Below are 19,501 nucleotides of genomic sequence, written 5' to 3'. Positions count from 1 at the left end.
CTCTGCAAACTACATTGGTTGCCAATCTGCTTCTAGGTCCAATTCAAAGTGCTGGTAGTTTGATATTTAAAACCCTCCCAAATTATATCAGCCCATCCTAATAAATCTGTCAAGGGAAGCATGTTATGAGTTTTATGAACCAAGGACTTGCATTTGGTGGGACCCAAGAGGCAGGACTTCTCCGTCATGGTTCCCAACATTCTCCTTTCTTAAGTTAGGCTTGCTCCTTCCATGCTATTGTTTAAGGAAGTCCCTCAAGTCTAGGTTATGACACCAGGCCTTAGGGTCTTTGGGAACTGGAGACATTCTTAGAGGCTCAACTGTGATTGATATTCTTCCTCTCTCCGTGATGTTTGTATAATTCTTATTTTAATCATTACTTTTTATTCTTTTATAATGATTTTTTAAATCTACTTGCTGTTTATTCAATTGTATGTTGCCCAGAGCCACTTTGTGTGAGATGAGTGGCCATATAAACATGATTAATGAATTATTGAATGAAATATAATGCTTTTATATGTCTAATTATAAAACAAAACATTTTGCAGGGTTGTGGGATTTTTTTTTAGAAAATGTGAAAATTTTTTTTAAAAAGCAAAAAAACAAATTATTTGCCTAAAATGCCTGCTTTTTGTCTTATCTTTTCAAAGATGCACACAGTACTGCTTATGTGAATCTGTAGCTAGGATTTGTCACATATATTAACACACATTTTATGACACATTTATAACCAATCCCAAGCTGCAGTTAAGACGTCTTTTGTGGCCTGGATGAATTGTAATATAATAGGAATTCAGAATGTGTGAATTTCCTGCTAATCATTGCATAAATGGGACCCAATTGCAGCCAGAAATTATGTTCAAAATTACATGGCAGAAATGTACAGCTTTTCACACCAAAGCAATACCCTTAAAATGGCTTTTGTACAATTATCTCAAAGAGCTTGTCTTTCCTTCCTGTAGGGCACCATTCAGAGGCTGTCCTCTTTCTCTTAAATAAAAAAGCAAGAACAGAGGGAGGGAGAGAAGGAAGGGGCAAAAAAATATATTCTGGCTCAGAACAGCTGAATAGGTTTGAAAGGCCACTGTAGCTGGCCAGTGATAGCTATTCCCTTACTGAGCTCAGAGACAAAGACATTAGCCACAGGTATTCTCCTTTTCAAGATTTTTTTTCCAGATGAGAAAGCATGGGATATGACAGCATCACATTGGATTTACTCGGGCAAGCAGGCAGGCAGGCAGGAAAATGATCCAGACAAAAGCAAAAGAAAGTAACAATACGGTAACTTTTTAAAACGCTCACCCTTAACCACAGGAGTTTTGATGGGGTGAGAAACAAAGGAGCTAATCAGAAAAGTATACATCTATTTCTTGGAACAGAGCTTCTTGGAAGGTAGACAACAAGCTGTATTTCTATATTAAAGAATGGATAAATTTCAGGAATTTCAGGAAATTTATCTTTACACAGATAAGAAATGCCACCCAGCTGGCTTCCAGAAGACAGACGTGGCTTTCTGATCCCATTCAATGAATAACTTAATAGTGACAAATAATATTTTAAAAATATGAATAAAATAATGGCTATTTTTTTATTTTAATTGAATTAAAATAGGCAAAAAATTAACCTATTTCTTGTGGATCACAAAAGTAGATAATACTTTTCAGCACCTCTTTTGTGACATGAGTATGTCACATCATGATGGAGCTGTGAATTTTGAGAAGAAAATTTAAAGTGAATAGGTATCAACTTGTGTCCAATTACAATTCACTGACTAGGATGTATTCTTAGCTTTATCATGGAACATCATCACTACCTTTTATTCACTCTCTCATTGTGTTTCTGCCCTTTTTCCTGACCTGTAGGTCATTTTTCTTTGTGCCCTCTTGCACAAAGTATTTTGGGGAGCTTGAATTAGCTGGTTTCTAAGATTCACTATTAAATTTCATGTTTTTCCAGGTTCTATAGCAACCCTAATTATTTCAGTGACCATAATGGTATCATACCGTGTGCCAAAGGATAAAATGAACCACATTAATAATAAGTGCCAGGTGAAGATCTTATCATTTGTCTGAGCTTTTAATGAATAGCAAGTCTTACTTTATTTTCGTGATTGCTTGCTTATTTGATCTTTGTACCTATTGCTTTATGCAGTTTTTGTGCCATTCAGTTCTTTTATCTGCTATTGTATTATTTATCTTATGACGGTTCCTCCTAATACTATTATTTGTCGCTATTCTTGCTTACAGTATTTCTGTTTAATTTTCTAGAATGTGTTAAAGATTGAAAAGGGTTGACATTCTTTATATAATCATAATTAATGTTGGAGATGGCTTGAAGACAAAAGATACTGCTGAATACAGAAAAAAAGAAAGTGGCTGTTTAATCTGGTGCAGAGAGTTTTCTTACCTCAATGCACAAACCATCCTGATCTCTTCAACTATCATTTAAAAGTTTAACTGTATTTCTGCTCTTTGACAACAGAGTATATAACAAGAGACATCAGTGAATGGCCTGGCCTTACAGCTAAAATATTAGCTATTTTGCCCAACAATGCTAATATTTGCAATATCTTTTACTGGTAAATGCATTTGGAACCAACTCTAAGCTGGACTCGTTACACAACACCTTGCCTAGTTTTTGGACATCTGTTTCTTCTTCATTACTATGATTGTTGTTATCATTGTCATCATCATCATCTTATCCCTATCATCTTAATATAGTGAGTTGTAGACAGTGGTAGGATTCAAATAATTTAACAACCAGTTCTCTACCGGCTTGGTGGGCATGGCCAGGGGTGCACTCGGCCTCCTGCACCCCTGGGAGCAAAAATGGGCCGCGGGGGGTGCGCCCCGTTTTTGGGCCTAGTAGGCCCATGCCCCATTTTGGGCCTAATAGGCCTCCCTGCACTTACCTGGGAGCCAAAATGGGGTGCGTGGGGACTCCTGGAAGAGGGGGGAGGGGAGGGGCCAGCCAGCAATTTAACAACCAGTTTGCCTGAACTAGCCCAAACCAGTTGAAACCCACCACTGGTCGTAGAGAGCCCAAAAGTTTGCACATACTGCCATGTCATTTTGAGTATTCTGAACATGGGAACAATCCAGCCATGTTTTGAAAAGTCTTTTTATTATTGTCTAGCCTGGATGAAAGATTCAACAAGGATATGCAAATGAACTGGATGACACTGATACTTCAGGCCTACTTTTGAGAGCTAAAAAAGAAAGAAAAAGTCAGGTACTATAACTTTCTCTCTAGAGCTTGATCTACCAGAGGAGAGGTGAGGCAAATCTGAACCTTGTTATGGGAAAGAAATATCCGAGAATGCACCTTGCTCTACCCTCGACTGGAACAAATAAAAATGGCAGGGAAGGTTTTGGAAGGCTTTATTTTGCTATCTCTGGTCCTCTTATATGCTTGCAATTGTCCGATAAAGTTTGGCTACCTGATCTTCCAACTGAGGGTTGAGAAAAACTCCAGAACTAAGAGCTAAAGAGCATGCTTTGGCTAGAATCCTGCTCAAGTCTTTTTCTTGATGGGCACTTAGGCAGGAAAGAAAGTTATCTAAGAAACTGATTGTGAGTATTGCACACTGAATGACAGTGCAAGAAATGAAAACTCAGTCTTGCAAAGTAAAGGCAGGGTGAATAATTGTTTCCCAGTGTTTGACTGAGAGCTAAATGGCTCATAAAAATTTGTACCTTTATGGGAAAGGAGAGATCATGTTCCAGGAAAAAGCTTGCACAATTATGAATCACACTGTTGTACTGGGAAAATATCAAAATGGAAGAAATTTGTTCTTGCCAATGGATTATATCTAAGTAACTGCAAAAGAATCTGACTGGTCAGTTTTGAAGATCTCTCATCCATCTTCTTGCTTCAATCTTCCCAATCTGGTATCCTTCAAAATAAGATTGGGCTGCCAGAGACTTTTGAAAGTGTTGAAACTGTGATTGGGAGGTAAGAATCTCAGATATAAAATAAATTACAAACTGAAGGATCATTCCTAAAGTGTTTTTAATTTTTATTGAAAGGAAATAATGTGGCACACCTTAAAAGCAGAATGTAACAAGTTGCCACCACCAACTGGCTTCAGTGAACTCACCATGGCCAACTTGCCACAGGACAACTCGCTGCAGGGCAGCTTAACAATTGTATTTAATTATTTAAAATAAATTTAAAAATATTTTAATTTTTGCTATTCACATTTCATTTTGTTCCTCCTTTTGCATCCTCTTTTAAATGATTCTATTCCACCATTTGTTTGATATTAGTGTAACTCTTGCCTGCAAAGAGTTGTTCTGCAAAGAGTTCAGCCATGGTGAATTATCCTGCAGCAAGTTGGCCATAGCAAGTTGGCTGCGGCAAATTGTCATAGGCTCCCTTAAAAGACTGCATCTGAGTTAATATCTCAAGTCATCATTTCAAAGATAATCAATGCCTTTTTTCAATTAATGTTTTATTCTATAATCTTTATTCTATGTGGCCCTTTGTCTAAAACCTACACAACATAATAATTAAGTTAATTAAATCATGCTTTGGAAAAGTTTTTTATTGTTTGTTTCTAGTTCCTCTTAAATAGTTTTGAAAACTTTTTCCCTCTGTGGTTGCTTTTTTTCTTTATGGCTTGCTTATATGTTTAAGTTAGTCATACAATTATGTTTACTAATTTGGCTGAACTTGCTTAGTTAAGGATAATTGTATTATATGAAGGTCTTTGTTTTGTGGATGTTATTTTACCCTTTGAAGGCACATAATACTTACTACGGTATTATGCCAGGCTGCTTGGGATCGCTTTCATGATGTTTTTTCACACATCAAATCTGTTGAAGCAGAGAGATGGAATATAGTGATAAAGAAAAAATAACACAGAACTAACAAACATCTCCCACTTGTGGTATTATCTAAGCTAGTTACCACATAATGTCCTTATGAAAGAATTGTAATGGATTGGGAAAGACTAATAATTGTGAGATTGGATTAGAAAAACCAGGAAGGCAGATTCATGCTCTGTTAGATTTGAGAGAGCTGTTTTATGAAAAAGCAGACAAGCACCAGGGAAGATGTTCAAAAGAATAAACAGGAATGGATGTGAAGGGTTGTCCTATTCCTGCTGCTATTGATTGTGTGGTGAATGGATTAGATTTAGTAGAGATAGCTTTGGCTCTCAAGAGTTTTGTCCTGGCAAAAATATTTCACTACTAGTGTTATTAGTGGAGATGGCTGGATAAAATTGCAGACAGGTAATTCTAAAATTCAGGTAGAGAATAGACCTGATCTTCCAAATCCAAATTCTGGCCCATCAGTTACACCAGCTGGCATAGCCAATTCCCCCCTCTCCTTTAGTGAGATGGGAAAGTATAGAAATAAAATACTATAAGTCATCAATACACACTTCTTTCTTGACATGTAATAGGATATGAGTTCTCCACTTTCTTAGCTCTACTGAAAATTGCTCTACCTATTAGTATTAAGTCATCTGAAAGAAGAATCTTGTTCAGATTTGTGCTGAATATTTGAATTATAAATAAAGCTACATTTATAATATAAGGTTTTCCAGTGTGGAAGTAATGCACTTCTTGCATATTTTAATTGCTTGTCTCCTAACAAAATTCCTAACAGAATTTAACTTCCTGAATTTAACTAACCATCTAAAATAAGATTGGCATGTAATCTTAAAGAGAAGATTGAAAAGGCTAATCTTGAAACTTTGCATATTTATAGCCACCAGATTATGCAAGCGGCCAAATACATTAGATGTTTAGATCTCTCAACAGAAAAGTAGAATTTAAAATATTGTGATCTTATAAAAATAACTGATATAAGGTTTTGTTGAAACACAGACTTTATTTGCAATATTTTGGAGCAGCAAATATCTGGACAATACTTGATCGCATGCCTTGCTTGTTATATTTTACTCTTGCTATTTAGGTTCCCTCACTTTCCTTGAAAGAATGGGCTCACCGCAGCTATTTTGTGCCTGTTTCTTTGCATATATGCAATTATTTTTATACTACTTTAAATGTACAGTATATGAAAATGAAGCAAAGAAAACAATCCGCACCAAAAGATGAATCATGATTATTGCTAGAATATATCTACTTTCTTGCATGGCTGTGCAGAGTCCATCTATAGCTAGGCTTTCATTGTGAGCTCTCTGGTTACCAAAGATTTTGAAAAGATCAATAATGTAGTTTAGTTCAGTGATGCAGCTAAATCATCTTTGCTCAGTCATTGTATGAGTTCTAAAGACTGGGACAAAGCAGAGTCATCAAGGTGAATCTGCTCCATGAGACAGAAATCTGAAATGTTGTAGACATGATTGCAGGTATATTTACCCACTTTCTCCATGACTGCACAAGTGTGAAAGATCAAAGATCTGAACTCTTTTCTGTGTCCTGATAATATGGATATTGGAATGCAAATTTTTAGCCAAAAATAAAGGCTAAATCTGATGGAAAAACAATTATTGATTCAGATTCAAAATGATAAAGATTGCAGGAGCATTCTTTAGGGTTGAACTAAAGATGACAGAGAAATCCATCACAGTTTTATTTTCAGTAAAAATGGAAGTCATTGTGGTGCAAGTAGAGAAATACATAGAGTCCCCTAGCATTTGCCTAAAAAAATCAGTATTTTTTCATCCTCCGAAAAGTATTTGTTTGATTATCACTTGTAGAACAGTAGGAATACCAGATAGAGGCTACTAAAATCCAGATGAGACCACTAGATAGCACTAGAGATATTTTGTATCTCTTTCCCATTGTCCAATGATTTTCCATATTTATAAAGATTCAAGGTGTAAGTGATGAAGATCACTTTCTCATTGTGCCCAGAGAGAAATATCTGCCTCTATCTAGGATTGAACTCACAGCCTCCTGATTGTGAGGCAAGAGCTCCACTTCTAGGCCATCACATCACTCACAGATATTTCTCTCTGGGCACAATGAGACTATATCTGCTGAATAAAATTCTGCATTGGCGACAGGAAGGGCATTCGGCCAGTAAACACTCAGCTCCATTCAGTTGCCCAGACTCCGCCCTGCAAGGGATTATGGGGTCATTAAAAGGAGATGATGATGATGATGATAAAGATTCAAGGTGTCCTAATCTAATCTAGAAATTAAAATATATAATGTAAAGAAATATCAACTAAAATGAGATCAATCTGAATTAATCTTCATTCTCAGAAGCCATTGAAATGCTATGTTAGTACAACACACTAATTTCTTGTTTCTAAGTTTGAATTTATGTTACATACCATGATGATGTAAGGATGAACTACAGCTTTTGTTATTGCAGACGTGGCTGTTGCCATAATCACTTATACCCAGCTGTTATACCTCTTGTCTCTCGGTCCATCTTTTATTCATAGGGGAATAAATTATTATGGAATTAGTTAATCAATCTTGACACTTATCTGAAAGAATTAATCAATCAGTTCCAGGGCTGTTTACCAGGATGTTCTCTCCAAGGGACCAATAAATTATACATAAATACCTGACAGCAATTATTGGGAAGAGGTAGAGTTACCAGACTCAACAGAAGACAGACTTTGGTGCCTTTAATTGTCCTATTCTGTATTGGACCTGGCAACAAACAATACTCTGCTTGGAATTAAATCTACCTGTCTTACCAAGTCAAGGTGCCAAGTTCTCCAAGGAAGTGTATTTTGGCCATGCACACATATGTAGATTTCAAAAGGACCACAAACCAGATGCTCTGTGCCTTCAACTGTCTACACACTAACAAACACACCTGGTCATACCTTATAACACCTGGTGAGCAGAAGGATCATGTGCAAACTGCTTCTCATATAATTATGGGTTATTAAAATTCAGATCTAAGGAATTAAAGTACCCTGTTCCATTAGACAAGTCCCTGTTTTCCTTCATTTACTTGCAAGTGACATGGGACCCCTGTTGCAGGCCTGCATTAAGATCATAACATTATGAATTAAGCTTCACTGTAGGCATACACAGTAGATGTGTAAGTATTTCATCACCCAAAATATTTAATGAAATAGAGATGACTCGTGTAGTTCTAATTTGAACTTTCTGTTAGGCTGTCTTCCAAAATGAATTGCTTGGACCTGATCCTCTAGGCTGGTATTTCTCAACACTGACAATGTGAAGAGGTGTAGTCATGGTGGCTGAGGAATTCTGGGAGTTGAAGTCCACACCTTTTCAAGCAGCCACGATTGAGAAACACTACAAATAGACTAACTCAAAAGATTTCAGAAGCCCACCCCCCAGAAGCCACACCAAGTTTTTGAAAGCTTTAGAGTTTAGACCAAAGAGTCAAAGCCTCAGTCTGTGTGCCTTTAATCTTTTCTGAATAGAAATGAGAAATACATTACAATCTTATTTTAAATGCTTTGTTATTTAATGTAATGTTTAATGCTAGGTTATCTACGTCAGAGGTCTCCAACCTTGGCAACTTTAAGCCTGGCAGACTTCCACTCCCAGAATTCCCCAGCCAGCATGACTACACCTCTTCAAATTGTCAGTGTTGAGAAATATTGGCCTAGAGAATCAGGTCCAAGCAATTCATTTCGGAAGACAGCCTAATAGAAAGTTCAAAATAGAACTACATGAGTCATCTCTATTTCATTAAATATTTTGGGTGATAAAATACTTATGCGCCTACTGGGTATGCCTACAGTGAAGCTTAATTCATAATTTTATGATCTTAATGCAGGCCTGCAAGAGGGAGTCCCATATCGCTTGCAAATAAATGAAGGAAAACAGGGACTGTTTGACAGTTGAAGTCCGCCAGGTTGCCAAGGTTGGAGACCCCTGATCTACATTAAACTTAAATAAATGGACAATATTTCTATTTCATGAAAATGACACATTTATCAATTTATTATGACTCTTTTTATTGTAAAGTAGAGATTTCTATCTGTATTCATAAAATGTCTGAAATTGATAGAGCCTTATTCACTTCCTACCATCTCCAGAAAAGGAGGCTCTCTCTTATACTGGAGGATCTGGAGGGTGCTTGAAAGTAAGAGGTGCTACTTTAAAACTTATTTTCCTTCCTCATCAGAAGTTATGATTCTGTTAAGGTGACCAACTTTTTTACAATGAGGAAGACACAAATAAATTTAAGAAAAAAAAAGAAGTGAGTCTAATGCATGTGTGTGTGCCGTGTCATGTTTCGGTAAGAAATAAACAAAGCCACTTGTGTGTGGCACCCTCTTGCGTGCGGCACACTCTCTCAAAACAGTTCTCCTGTGCGGAGCACATGCGTCTCATAATTGTGTCTCACCGTACTGTACTGAGCCTTGACGAATCGTCATGTCAAATACAAATACGTCACATCACACCCAACGGATCAGATCAGCATCGATCGAATACGGAGATTTACAGATTAGTCTTCAAATATCGAAAAGGAGGACATGTAGGAGGACACTTTTCGAGAGAGGACAGAACTTACAAAAGAAGGACTGTCTTCCCTAAAGGAGGACGATTGGTCACCTTAATTTTGTTCAATACTAATATTAATTTCAAGGCAAAGATTTTTTATATATATAAGTCTATCTTCTGGTCTGGTAAGCTATTGTAACAGAACTGCTGCAATAATTTATACCTTGAAATAGTCTTTAAGGTTTTGGATTTTTTTTTTTTTTTTTTTTTGTATTACGGTTGGAAAAATCTTAGATGTTTTCAAACCGAAGGATAATGGAAAACATCTCATTTGGGGATATTTGTACTCTTATTATAAATTTATCTGAAAGCACAGTCCTTTAAAAAATCTTCTGTACCTATATAATCTATGCCTATAAATAAGTAACATACCAGCTTGCCTGTCATCTGCATCTACATTCTACAAATCACAGATAAGGAAGACAGAGACTTACCATATAATTTGTTATGATAATGAAGGCAGAGACTAGTCAGTTATTACTGGTAAATAAGTAGTGATCCTTTCATCTGCTGTCAAGCATAGTGGCATGAATTATGGCCCAGAAAGCTGCTATCAGCTCAATCATTTCCTGCCTCAGACAATTTTTTTAAAAAAGTGTGTAGGGCGTGTATGTGGGGGAAAGATGCCTCCTGGAACTGATAGGTGTCTGATCAAAGGGCCCAAAGCTGTCAGAAGCCAGCAAGACTTGCCAGCCCAATTACCTTTGATCTCTGCCTAGTTTAGGACAAACAGTCTATTTGTCTAAAAGCATGAATGAACTGCCGTTGCAATCTGGAAGGGACAAAAATAGCTTTTCAGATGGGCCTGTTTTGGGGGAAGCTTAATTCCTGCTGAACACAGTGAAAATAAATTCTGGGAAATGTATTAAAAATGATTTCCATAAATATCCTTCCCCAGACTCCACCTGGAAAAGTTTGTTTTCTCCCACCTCAGAGGAGACAAGTAAACAAGAATTAAAAACAAGGTCAGAAACGCAGCCGTTAAACTAAATATCTGCAATAGAGTGGTGTTTTTTTTTTTTTAAAGAAAAAATGTAATGTTTCTAGGGAAAATATATTCAGAACATTTCCTATGCTTGTATGGCTTTATGTTTCTGTGAAAAAGACAATGGAATTTTATTTTTGGTTTTTTGAAAATATTAAGCTAGATACAGTTCTAAATAAACACAAGCATACATACCCTTCCAACATGATTACGGTAAGTGTTTCAAACTGAATGTTTTTCACAAGACTAATATGTTCTATTTTGTTCCTGTTGTTACGGAAACACCAACTTTATTATGTGGTCAAAATGATGAAAAAATGTAGAGACACATAGATTTTATAGCTAAGAACCAAGAGCCTATTCCAGGAAACCTTTTTAACACACAACCAAGATTGTTAGGAACATTATAGAGTCTTTGGACTTCAGTTTGGTGCCGTAAATGTCTTATCAAAATCTTCCCATCAATGACTTGATTCTGATAAGTCTTCACCAGACATAATCAGAGGTGCCAGGGCCATATCCAGGGAACTGCATGCAAGATATTCCACTGCATTGGAGAAAAAACAGTTGCCAGTTTTCTGTCAACCAAAATGCTACCAAGTGCAGCTTATATTTTTTAAACTTCCTTCCTTCCTTCCTTCCTTCCTTCCTTCCTTCCTTCCTTCCTTCCTTCCTTCCTTCCTTCCCTCCTTCCCATTGTTCATACAATAAATAAATTTATTAAAGTACATTTAATAAATAAATAATTATACTAAACGCAGCAGTCTCTTACTTTTGCCCTTGAAGACAAAATAATTCAGTTAGACCATTAAATTTGAAGGCGGTTAGTAGATAAGACTGTGCTCAAGATTTCCTTATTCCTAAAGAAAACATTCCAAGGTTGTTGTCTCACATGTAAAGGCTGCTCTACACATAGCACAAAAACAGATTATGGTTATATTGGTTTGGGCTTACCCTTTCATGCAAAGCCAGAAAAGCATGGTTTGTGAACCATAGATTATTGTTGAATCCATGAGTGAACCCAGGCATTGTGGCTGATCCGGGATTAAAGCAAATTATGGCTTCGTGTGATTTAATGCACCCAGCCACAGGATCAGGAGTGAAAGAATCCAACAAAAACTGTAACATATGATTCTGCTGAGCTTGTATTTCAATCTCCTATTTCTATTTATTAAGGACGAAATTCCTTCTGATGCCCAAACCATCACGTTCCCTTACTATACATGAATATAATATCCATTTCCCCCACAAATAATATTATATACAACTGTATATGTAAATAGGTGTGATCGGATTATGAATTATTAATTGTAGTGCATTCATCAGCTGGTCAGCCCAGGATATAGAATTTGTAGTTATCACTGTCAACCATAGAAAGATTCCCACATTAATCAATATTATTATTGCCTTCCCATATATCATCTTTCCTTGCCAACAGTTGTACATTTTCTTTCAATATTTTAGTTACATTGGGATCCAACTGATAGTTGATAATACCAATAACTGTATTTTTTTTCTTTATGCCTCAAATATAGAATGTATGGGAAAATACACAAGAGAAGACGAAGCAATTATGTTTAGTTATCATCACACATTTTATTTTATTTACATATCAAATTTAGAGATGGCATAATAACAGAACAAATTATTAAGTGAGAAAGTGGGTATTACAAGTTTCCATGTAAACCTTCTTATCTCATCCTGCCACAGAAAAATGTTATTCAATATCTTTAAGAATAAATTATGACTCAAGACAAATTTTAAGAAAATTACTGTCTGCATCTTATATTTAGATTCCCACAGATTTTAACTGAGGAGAGGGGTTAGTTTAGACCCATTTCTTTCTTCCTTGTAAAAGGAACACTATTTTCAATCCTTGTATTAGACCACAGTCCACTTGAAATCTAGTCTTAATGATTAGTGATTCAAAGAAAGTTAGAGGTCATTAAGACAGAAGAGAAATTATATATTCAAAATGGAGATAATAGCTCGTCTGTTTCTTTGTTTGCTACTCTCACCAAAATGGTCTGGCAGGTTTTTTGGGGGGGAAATGAAACCTCTGGAACCGTTTGAACAACTAAAAAGTGAGAATGAATATATACAAATCAATTCAAAAGCTTTTTTAAAAAATCACTGTCAGGGTTTTGTTTTGTTTTAAATAAAAAGATAGGATTCAGCTTACCCATTCTAGGGATTAGAACTGTTTTGGAGATGTGGTATGGAAGCCCAGCCTCATTCCATGTTCCAACATGTCCCAAAGCCTCTGAGGTTTTTCACATGTTGAGCAGTGTTGTCTGCAGGAATTGTGAACATACATAGCTGAACTCCCTCACAAGCATTTGCAAGCTTTTACAATCAACATGTGAAGTTATCAAGATAAGGAGGATACAAGTGGATGCAAATAAATAAATAGCAGGCCTATGAGGATGTAATATTATAGGAGTGGGCTATGCAGATTGCTCACAATAGATTTTTAATTCTCAAGTGTGCAATTTAACCACTTTCATAAAGCTTTTGTCTCCAGCCAAAACTGAAATGTTATTGATTATAATAGAAAATAAAAGTCTACCTTTTTTTACAGTTTGGGACCATAATATACATATCTTACTCTTAGTTTTGCATATTTTCAAATAATGTGAAAGCATTTTTCTATTTTTTAATCTCTATTATTAAAAGATGTGAAAAGGAAAGGAAAAAGAACAACAGACTAAAAATATGATCTTAAACATGTCTCAGGTCAGTCCTACTGAAACCAGTGAGTTTTGCTCTCAGGAAAGTGGGTGTACAATTGCAGTTTAAGAAAAAAAAAGTTTTTTAAAAAATCCAAGCATGGAACAGATGAGGTTGATGTGATTATTCATGGAATAATTGACCTCGAGGTAACTCATTCCAGAACTGACTCTTAAATTAAAAGATAAAATCAACTGTACTCAGTAACTAAGCTCAACTTTCAAGGCCAAATTACTGGATTCTATCCCAGCCAAGAGACATCCATGGTCACCCAGGCAGTGCCAGGACCAGAAATGACTGATGGAGACTTCACATCTGGCCAAAATAGTCAGGGGGTTGGATCAGCATACTGTATAAAGCCAAATAAAAAGGTTTCTCTGTGTGTGGCAGGAGACACAGGCACGAACAGCTGGTTAATGAAGGATTAAGACAGGAAATTACTTGATGGTGCAATGATGGTGCCACCTAGAGGACTGCCGAAATTTTTGGTCCTCTGTGCCAGGTTCTGTACAGAGATACCTTAAAACACCATACAGGTGAAAAATAAACAAACCCACAACCAACTCAGTTGCCTGAACATATATGAAATTTCCACTACAAACTAAAGAGTTGCGATAACAAAAAAAAAATAGCCCTTCTATTCTAGATTAACATCGCTCGCTCGCTCGCTCTCTTTTTCAGAATTTCCAGTGAGGCAGCATAATTCACAGAACAACATTTCATATTCACATGATTCTGTAGTTTTGCATCAAAAAGCTGTGTTGAGTTGGGTTGCCGAGATCTTACACAGGAGACATATCAAGGAGAAGGTTCAAATGTAGCGGAAGGTATTGGCCGCTAAACTGCACAAGCTTATCTTTCTAATCAGATCAAGATGTAGCTGCTTCATTCCACTGTTCCTGCTATGTTGAACTGATGCTTTTATAAAATGGTTCACCCTGAGATCAGTGGTGGGTTCCTCCCGGTTCTGCCCAGTTCCCCCAAGCCAGTAGCGGTGACGATGTGACATCATTGAACCGGTTCTGCCCCCCCCCGTGTTAGACTTACCTCTTATTTGGCCCCGCCCCCAATCTATTGCTGCCTCCTGAGTCCCAGCTGATGCTAGAGGAAAAAAAACTGTTTAAACTTTTGCCGCGGGGCTTCAAAGGGCCGCCCTACAGCTGATCAGTGTTAAAAGAAAACAAATGAGTAGACCGGTGCCTGCAAAAATACATGAGTAGATCAGTGCCTGCAAAAAAATAAATGGGTAGATCGGTACAGCTCTGCAAGCAGTTAAAAGCCTGGTAGACCAGTACCTCTGCTAAATCCTAAAGAATTGTCACATGACCGTCACATGACCATCAAGCCACACCCACAAAATAAGCCACGCCCACAGAACCGGTAGTAAAAAATTTTAGAACCCACCCCTGCCTAGGATTCATAAAAATAATCTGCATCCGTCATTTGCATACAGGAGTTTTGAAGGCAATTTCATCTAATAGGCCTGCTTTGTGCTTTTTAGTGCAAATTTCAATCCATTTTTGGTAACACTTGCAAATTTATTCCCAGAGAGATTTCTTGTTCATATCTTTAATGTAGACTGTACAGATGCACAAGCCAAGTATATAGAGACCCTTACGTACAATCTATATTTTCACAATGTGCAAATAAGGTTTGTGTTTTTTTTCAGTTGCAGCCTGACTAGAAGTGGTCACAACAGATCCTTTCAGTTTTCCTTGCTGCTGCTGCCACCCCCTTACAGTATTATCCTTGCTCTGATGCTACAGTCATTATTCCTGCATTCAGGATGTAGTGAGTGACCGGTAATGGGGGTAGTCCAAACAGATCTGTCCTAAGGTAGATCCTAGGTCTGGAAAGATTGAAGGCTACTATCATATGCCACTTTACGTGATGAAGCATCTGCTTCAGGGGTGGGTTCTACTTACTTTTACTACCGGTTCACATCGCGCCCCTGCCCGCTCTTCTGCACATGCGCAGAAGCTTCTGTGCATGCACAGATCAACTTTGATACATCTGGGTCAGTGGGTGGAGCCTCTCGCCGGTTTTACTATCGGTTCTTGCGAACCGGTCCGAACCAGGAGCAACCCACCACTGACCTGCTTCCTCTGCAATACTGTGAATACAATTCTCCAGAAAATTACTACAGCAAATATTAAAAACGTATCAAAATATAATTTGGCCTAATAAATAGTTAGAAGAATATGAGCGTTAAATACTTAGAAGAATATGAGCTTCTTGTATCTGAAGGTGAATGCTAAATAGTAAGTAGAGCTTTCTGCTGAATTTCTGTGTATGTATTACTTTGTGCTATGCTTTCCTTTATGCTTTTGTATTAACTAAATCCTTGAGTCTAAGAACTAGAATGTGTGTGTGTGTACACACACACACACACACTCACACCTGCACCCATACACACACACGTCTTTAGTTTCAAAGAAAAACTCAGGGGGAGAAAGGGAAACTGTATTTCAGTGTGCACAGGTGTGCTCAGACCAACTAGAAAATTGAAATCCAATTTTAAAAGGCAATATTGGAAACAATTTGAACAGGTTCTGATGCTGCTACGGCTGAAATAGCACAAGAAATGACTTGAAGAGCTATCTGCATTTTCACTTCAATCTGTTCAGCTCAAACTATCAATATGGACTGAAGTGGAAAAAAAAAACAAACTCGCGAGTTGTGTCATTTCAGTCCTAACAAATGCTAAGATTATTTCCAACCATGCTATTTAAATAAAACATTATTTTCTAAGAGAGAGAGAGAGAGAGAGAGAGAGAGAGAGAGAGAGAGAGAGAGAGAGAGAGAGAGAGAAGCAATAGCAGAAGCAGACTTACTATATTCATTTACGCCATGTCTCAGCTGTGGCTGTCCATGTAATGGCTAATACTTCTTAATCACATCAGGTTTGCATAGTGCCAGAGTCTAAAAAACCAGTCTGGGGTTTATCAAATGTTAGGAAGAGGATAAAGGCATCAGATTTAGTCAGTAAACCAGAATTTGTTTCCAAAATCTGTCTGGGGGTTTATGAAACAATGTTTCAGCAGGTCAGTTGAAAGGCACAAGCAATCCCAGATATGCTAGCATAGAGCTGAGGTGTCAAACTCGCAGCCCGCAGGGCAGATGCGTCATGCATTGGCCACGCCTACTCCCATTTTAGTGAAGGGGGGAAAAGTCATGATATGTCACGTGACACCGTGACGACGTGAGTTTGACACCTCTGGTATAGAGGCATGTCCCCAGCGCAAACACTTCTGAACTGAGGTTTTATAAAGCCAGAGCTCCCGAAAGCATGCCAAACTGAGGGCCAGCATGGAAAATAGCCCTTCTGTACACTAAGAGCAAGTAAGAGGCCTGACCCCTTCGATTTCCATTTCTAAAACAAATTAAAACATTTCAAAGCAGATTCAATTAGTAAATTTAAGTTATACATTTAATAAGTATGCCAACCTTGATTACTGTCTGTGAGAACATAGTTGTATATACTTTGGATGTTGGTAAAATACCATAGCGATGAATAAAGAGTGGTAGCAGAATAAATACGGTGTGTATTTCAGTTGTAGGTTACCTGCCACCCCTTCCTGATTTTTTTTCAAAGCTTCAATATTTCTGGAATTTTTATCTTTCTATACCTATGACATCATTTGGAAAAACTTTTTTTCCTTGCGAGTAGAGCCTTGCTTCTTAGTAACCATTCATACATGAGAAAAATTGAATTTAGAGCATGTATCAGTTAGGTGTTCCCACTTCCATTTCCTCTGTTTCTTGGGTCTTAGGGAAATTTAATTCTCTCTGTTTGACTAAAGTGAGAGTTATGACAATTTAGCCTCATCTGAGTCACCTCCGGTGAGAGGAGATAAGACAGTTTAGCACAGAAATCAGACAGCTCAGTTCAGTGCTATCCTTGCAGAAAATATCTTCCATGTTCAAAGAATTTACACAGTAAGTCTTAAAACTAATATTATAGATTACATATATTTCTCTTGCATATCGGGTACCCTGAAGCGTATTTTTTTCTGTCACATATTTTTCTACACTCATTCACACATATCACCCAGAAGTCTCTTTAACGCACAAGCTATGAAAATGCTTGAGGAAAGGCTCCATCTAAGACTTATCGAGGTTGTATAAAAGTAGTCCTCAATTTACGACGACAACTGAGCCCAAAATTTCTATTGCTAAGGGAAACAATTGCTAATGAGTTTTGACTTTCTTGCCACAGTTGTTGCACTGCAGTTAAGTTAGTAATGCTGTTGTTAATTGAATCTGGCTTCCCCATTGACTTTGCTTGTCAGAAGGTCACAAAAAGTGATCACATGACCCCCAGGACATTGAAATCATCCTAACTACGAGTCAGGTGCCAAGTGTCTGAATTTTGATCATGTGACCATGGGGATGCTGCAATGGTCATAAGTCACCTTTTTCAGTGCTGTTGTAACTTCAAGTGATCCCTAAATGAAACTGTTGTAACTCAAGGACTACCTGTAGATTCTTTCACCACCTTCCCATCTTTCTACAATAACCATTGCTTGAAAGTCATTGAACAGTTAAATTGAGCTCAAATGTGGAGATATTGAAGATGATGCTTAAAGAACGACTATCAATGGCAGGGTACATATTCCTCCATTTTGGTTCCTTCCAACTCATGTCTGCATTGTAATGCATTTGTTGTTTTCTTTATTATAATATGAATAGCCATATTATATCAAAGGATCATATGGCATATCAAAAGATTATATGGAATATACCGGTAATCATTCAATCAACTAAACAACTGAACAAATGAAGTCATATAAAAAGGCCAAACTATCTTCACTAAAATCCAAAAGTGCAATGTTATCCTTGAACTGGTCTTTACAGAAGGGTACATTCCACATCAATTTTCCTCAGCATTTTTTCACATGTTACTTCCATGAGTCAGAGGTACCACAATATGAGTAAAAAAAACAGTAAAAAAAATTTGTTATGTTTTAAACCCTGCCCTGTTTGTCAGACAATATTCAGATCGCTACATTATTTTTTTTTCAATGTAGAAAATTTTATAATTGTTAATATTTGTAATGGTTCCTAATATATAGCACCTACTATTTAACTTCATCAAATGCATAGAACCATTAGTGTAAAATTTAAAAAATACACATTAACCTGTTTTTTGATAAGATAGATAAATTTCCTGGTAGAGGCTTCTTTAATATAAATCTTCCCAATTAAGTTTGTGTATGTATATGTGAGTATGTGTCTGTTTGTGTATGTTTTGATTGGGGTAGAAAGAACAATATTAAATTTTGCTTTGAAGTTACCATCCGTGTTACTGCAAAACCCATTGTGAAGCTGTATGAAATCCACTTCCAATGGAATCTATGGCAAAAACATATTTTACATTCCTAAGCATAAATCTTTATATTATTTTTTAAAAAAAACTTTCAAAAATAAAGTGGTCATTTCAAGCTTAGAGCTAAATGTATACATACTTTATTTCTAGTTATTAAAGCATATGTCTTCTGTTATAAGGTGCCAAAAGAGGAATGTTCCCCTTGGTTCATTCCTTTAATTCCTGCTTGGATTGCAATCCACAATCGGTACTTTTCTGCATAACATTAGCCTCAACTTTTTAAAGAAAGCTCCAAAAGTAATACGGAATTAGAGGAGAAAGTGTTTTGCTATTTTTGAGGGAGTCTGACTAACAACCCCTTTCCCCAGCCTAGCGGTCTCTAACAGCCTTGTCAATTGGAAATTCTAAAACTTGATACTCTAATACAGGGCTGTCAATCTTGCAGCCCGCAGGCTGGATGCGTCATGCATTGGCCACGCCTCCGCCCAGTTTAGTGAAGGAGAAAAAAGTCCCGATACGACATGTGATGCCACTGTGATGATGTGGGTTTGACACCCCTGCTCTAATACATCTGGAAGACTGACTTTGTGACATACAGTATACATGATACTAGAGAGATGACAGATGGAAAAATACCACTTTTCTAGTGCAAATCTTTTGTAGTACAGATAATACGGGAAACAAAGCAAAAGGACATATTCTCTTAATTAATAAATAGAGCAGGGGTGAAGGGACAGAATGTAGTATGTCAGAGAAGTCAAGTGGTGCCATGTCTGCTTAAATATACCTAAAGTCTAGGCCAGGTGTGACTTTCTGCTTTGGCAATACTAAACCACACAATAAAAACGAGGGGTGAGCAAGAGATGAACCAAGACTTATGTGGCCTGATTCTTTTCTAAAGTTTAATTCAGCGGGAAAGGTTATATTTGATGCAACACTGAAAACAGCAGCACTTTTAGCCGACCAGGCAGTTCCTGTCAATTGAAGGATTATATTCTGGTTCTGCAGATTTTGCAGTGCCAAAACTGAGTC

At 37.1% G+C, this 19,501-nt stretch overlaps 1 long non-coding RNA gene across 1 annotated transcript; it reads right to left on the bottom strand.

The window, feature by feature from the left end:
* Positions 1-4,795: 4,795 nt before the first annotated feature.
* On the bottom strand, positions 4,796-9,919 carry LOC139325362 (uncharacterized). Its single transcript, XR_011601087.1, has 3 exons — positions 9,860-9,919; positions 7,256-7,356; positions 4,796-4,817 (listed from the first exon to the last, which is right to left on the bottom strand). It is a non-coding gene; the product is annotated as an uncharacterized lncRNA (long non-coding RNA).
* Positions 9,920-19,501: the final 9,582 nt, after the last annotated feature.

The sequence above is a fragment of the Pituophis catenifer genome, unplaced genomic scaffold (assembly GCF_029215685.1).
Source record: "Pituophis catenifer annectens isolate HBS135680 unplaced genomic scaffold, rPitCat1.0.hap2 SCAF_1, whole genome shotgun sequence".
NCBI lineage: Eukaryota > Metazoa > Chordata > Lepidosauria > Squamata > Colubridae > Pituophis > Pituophis catenifer.
This window is presented reverse-complemented; position numbering and strand designations above follow the sequence as displayed.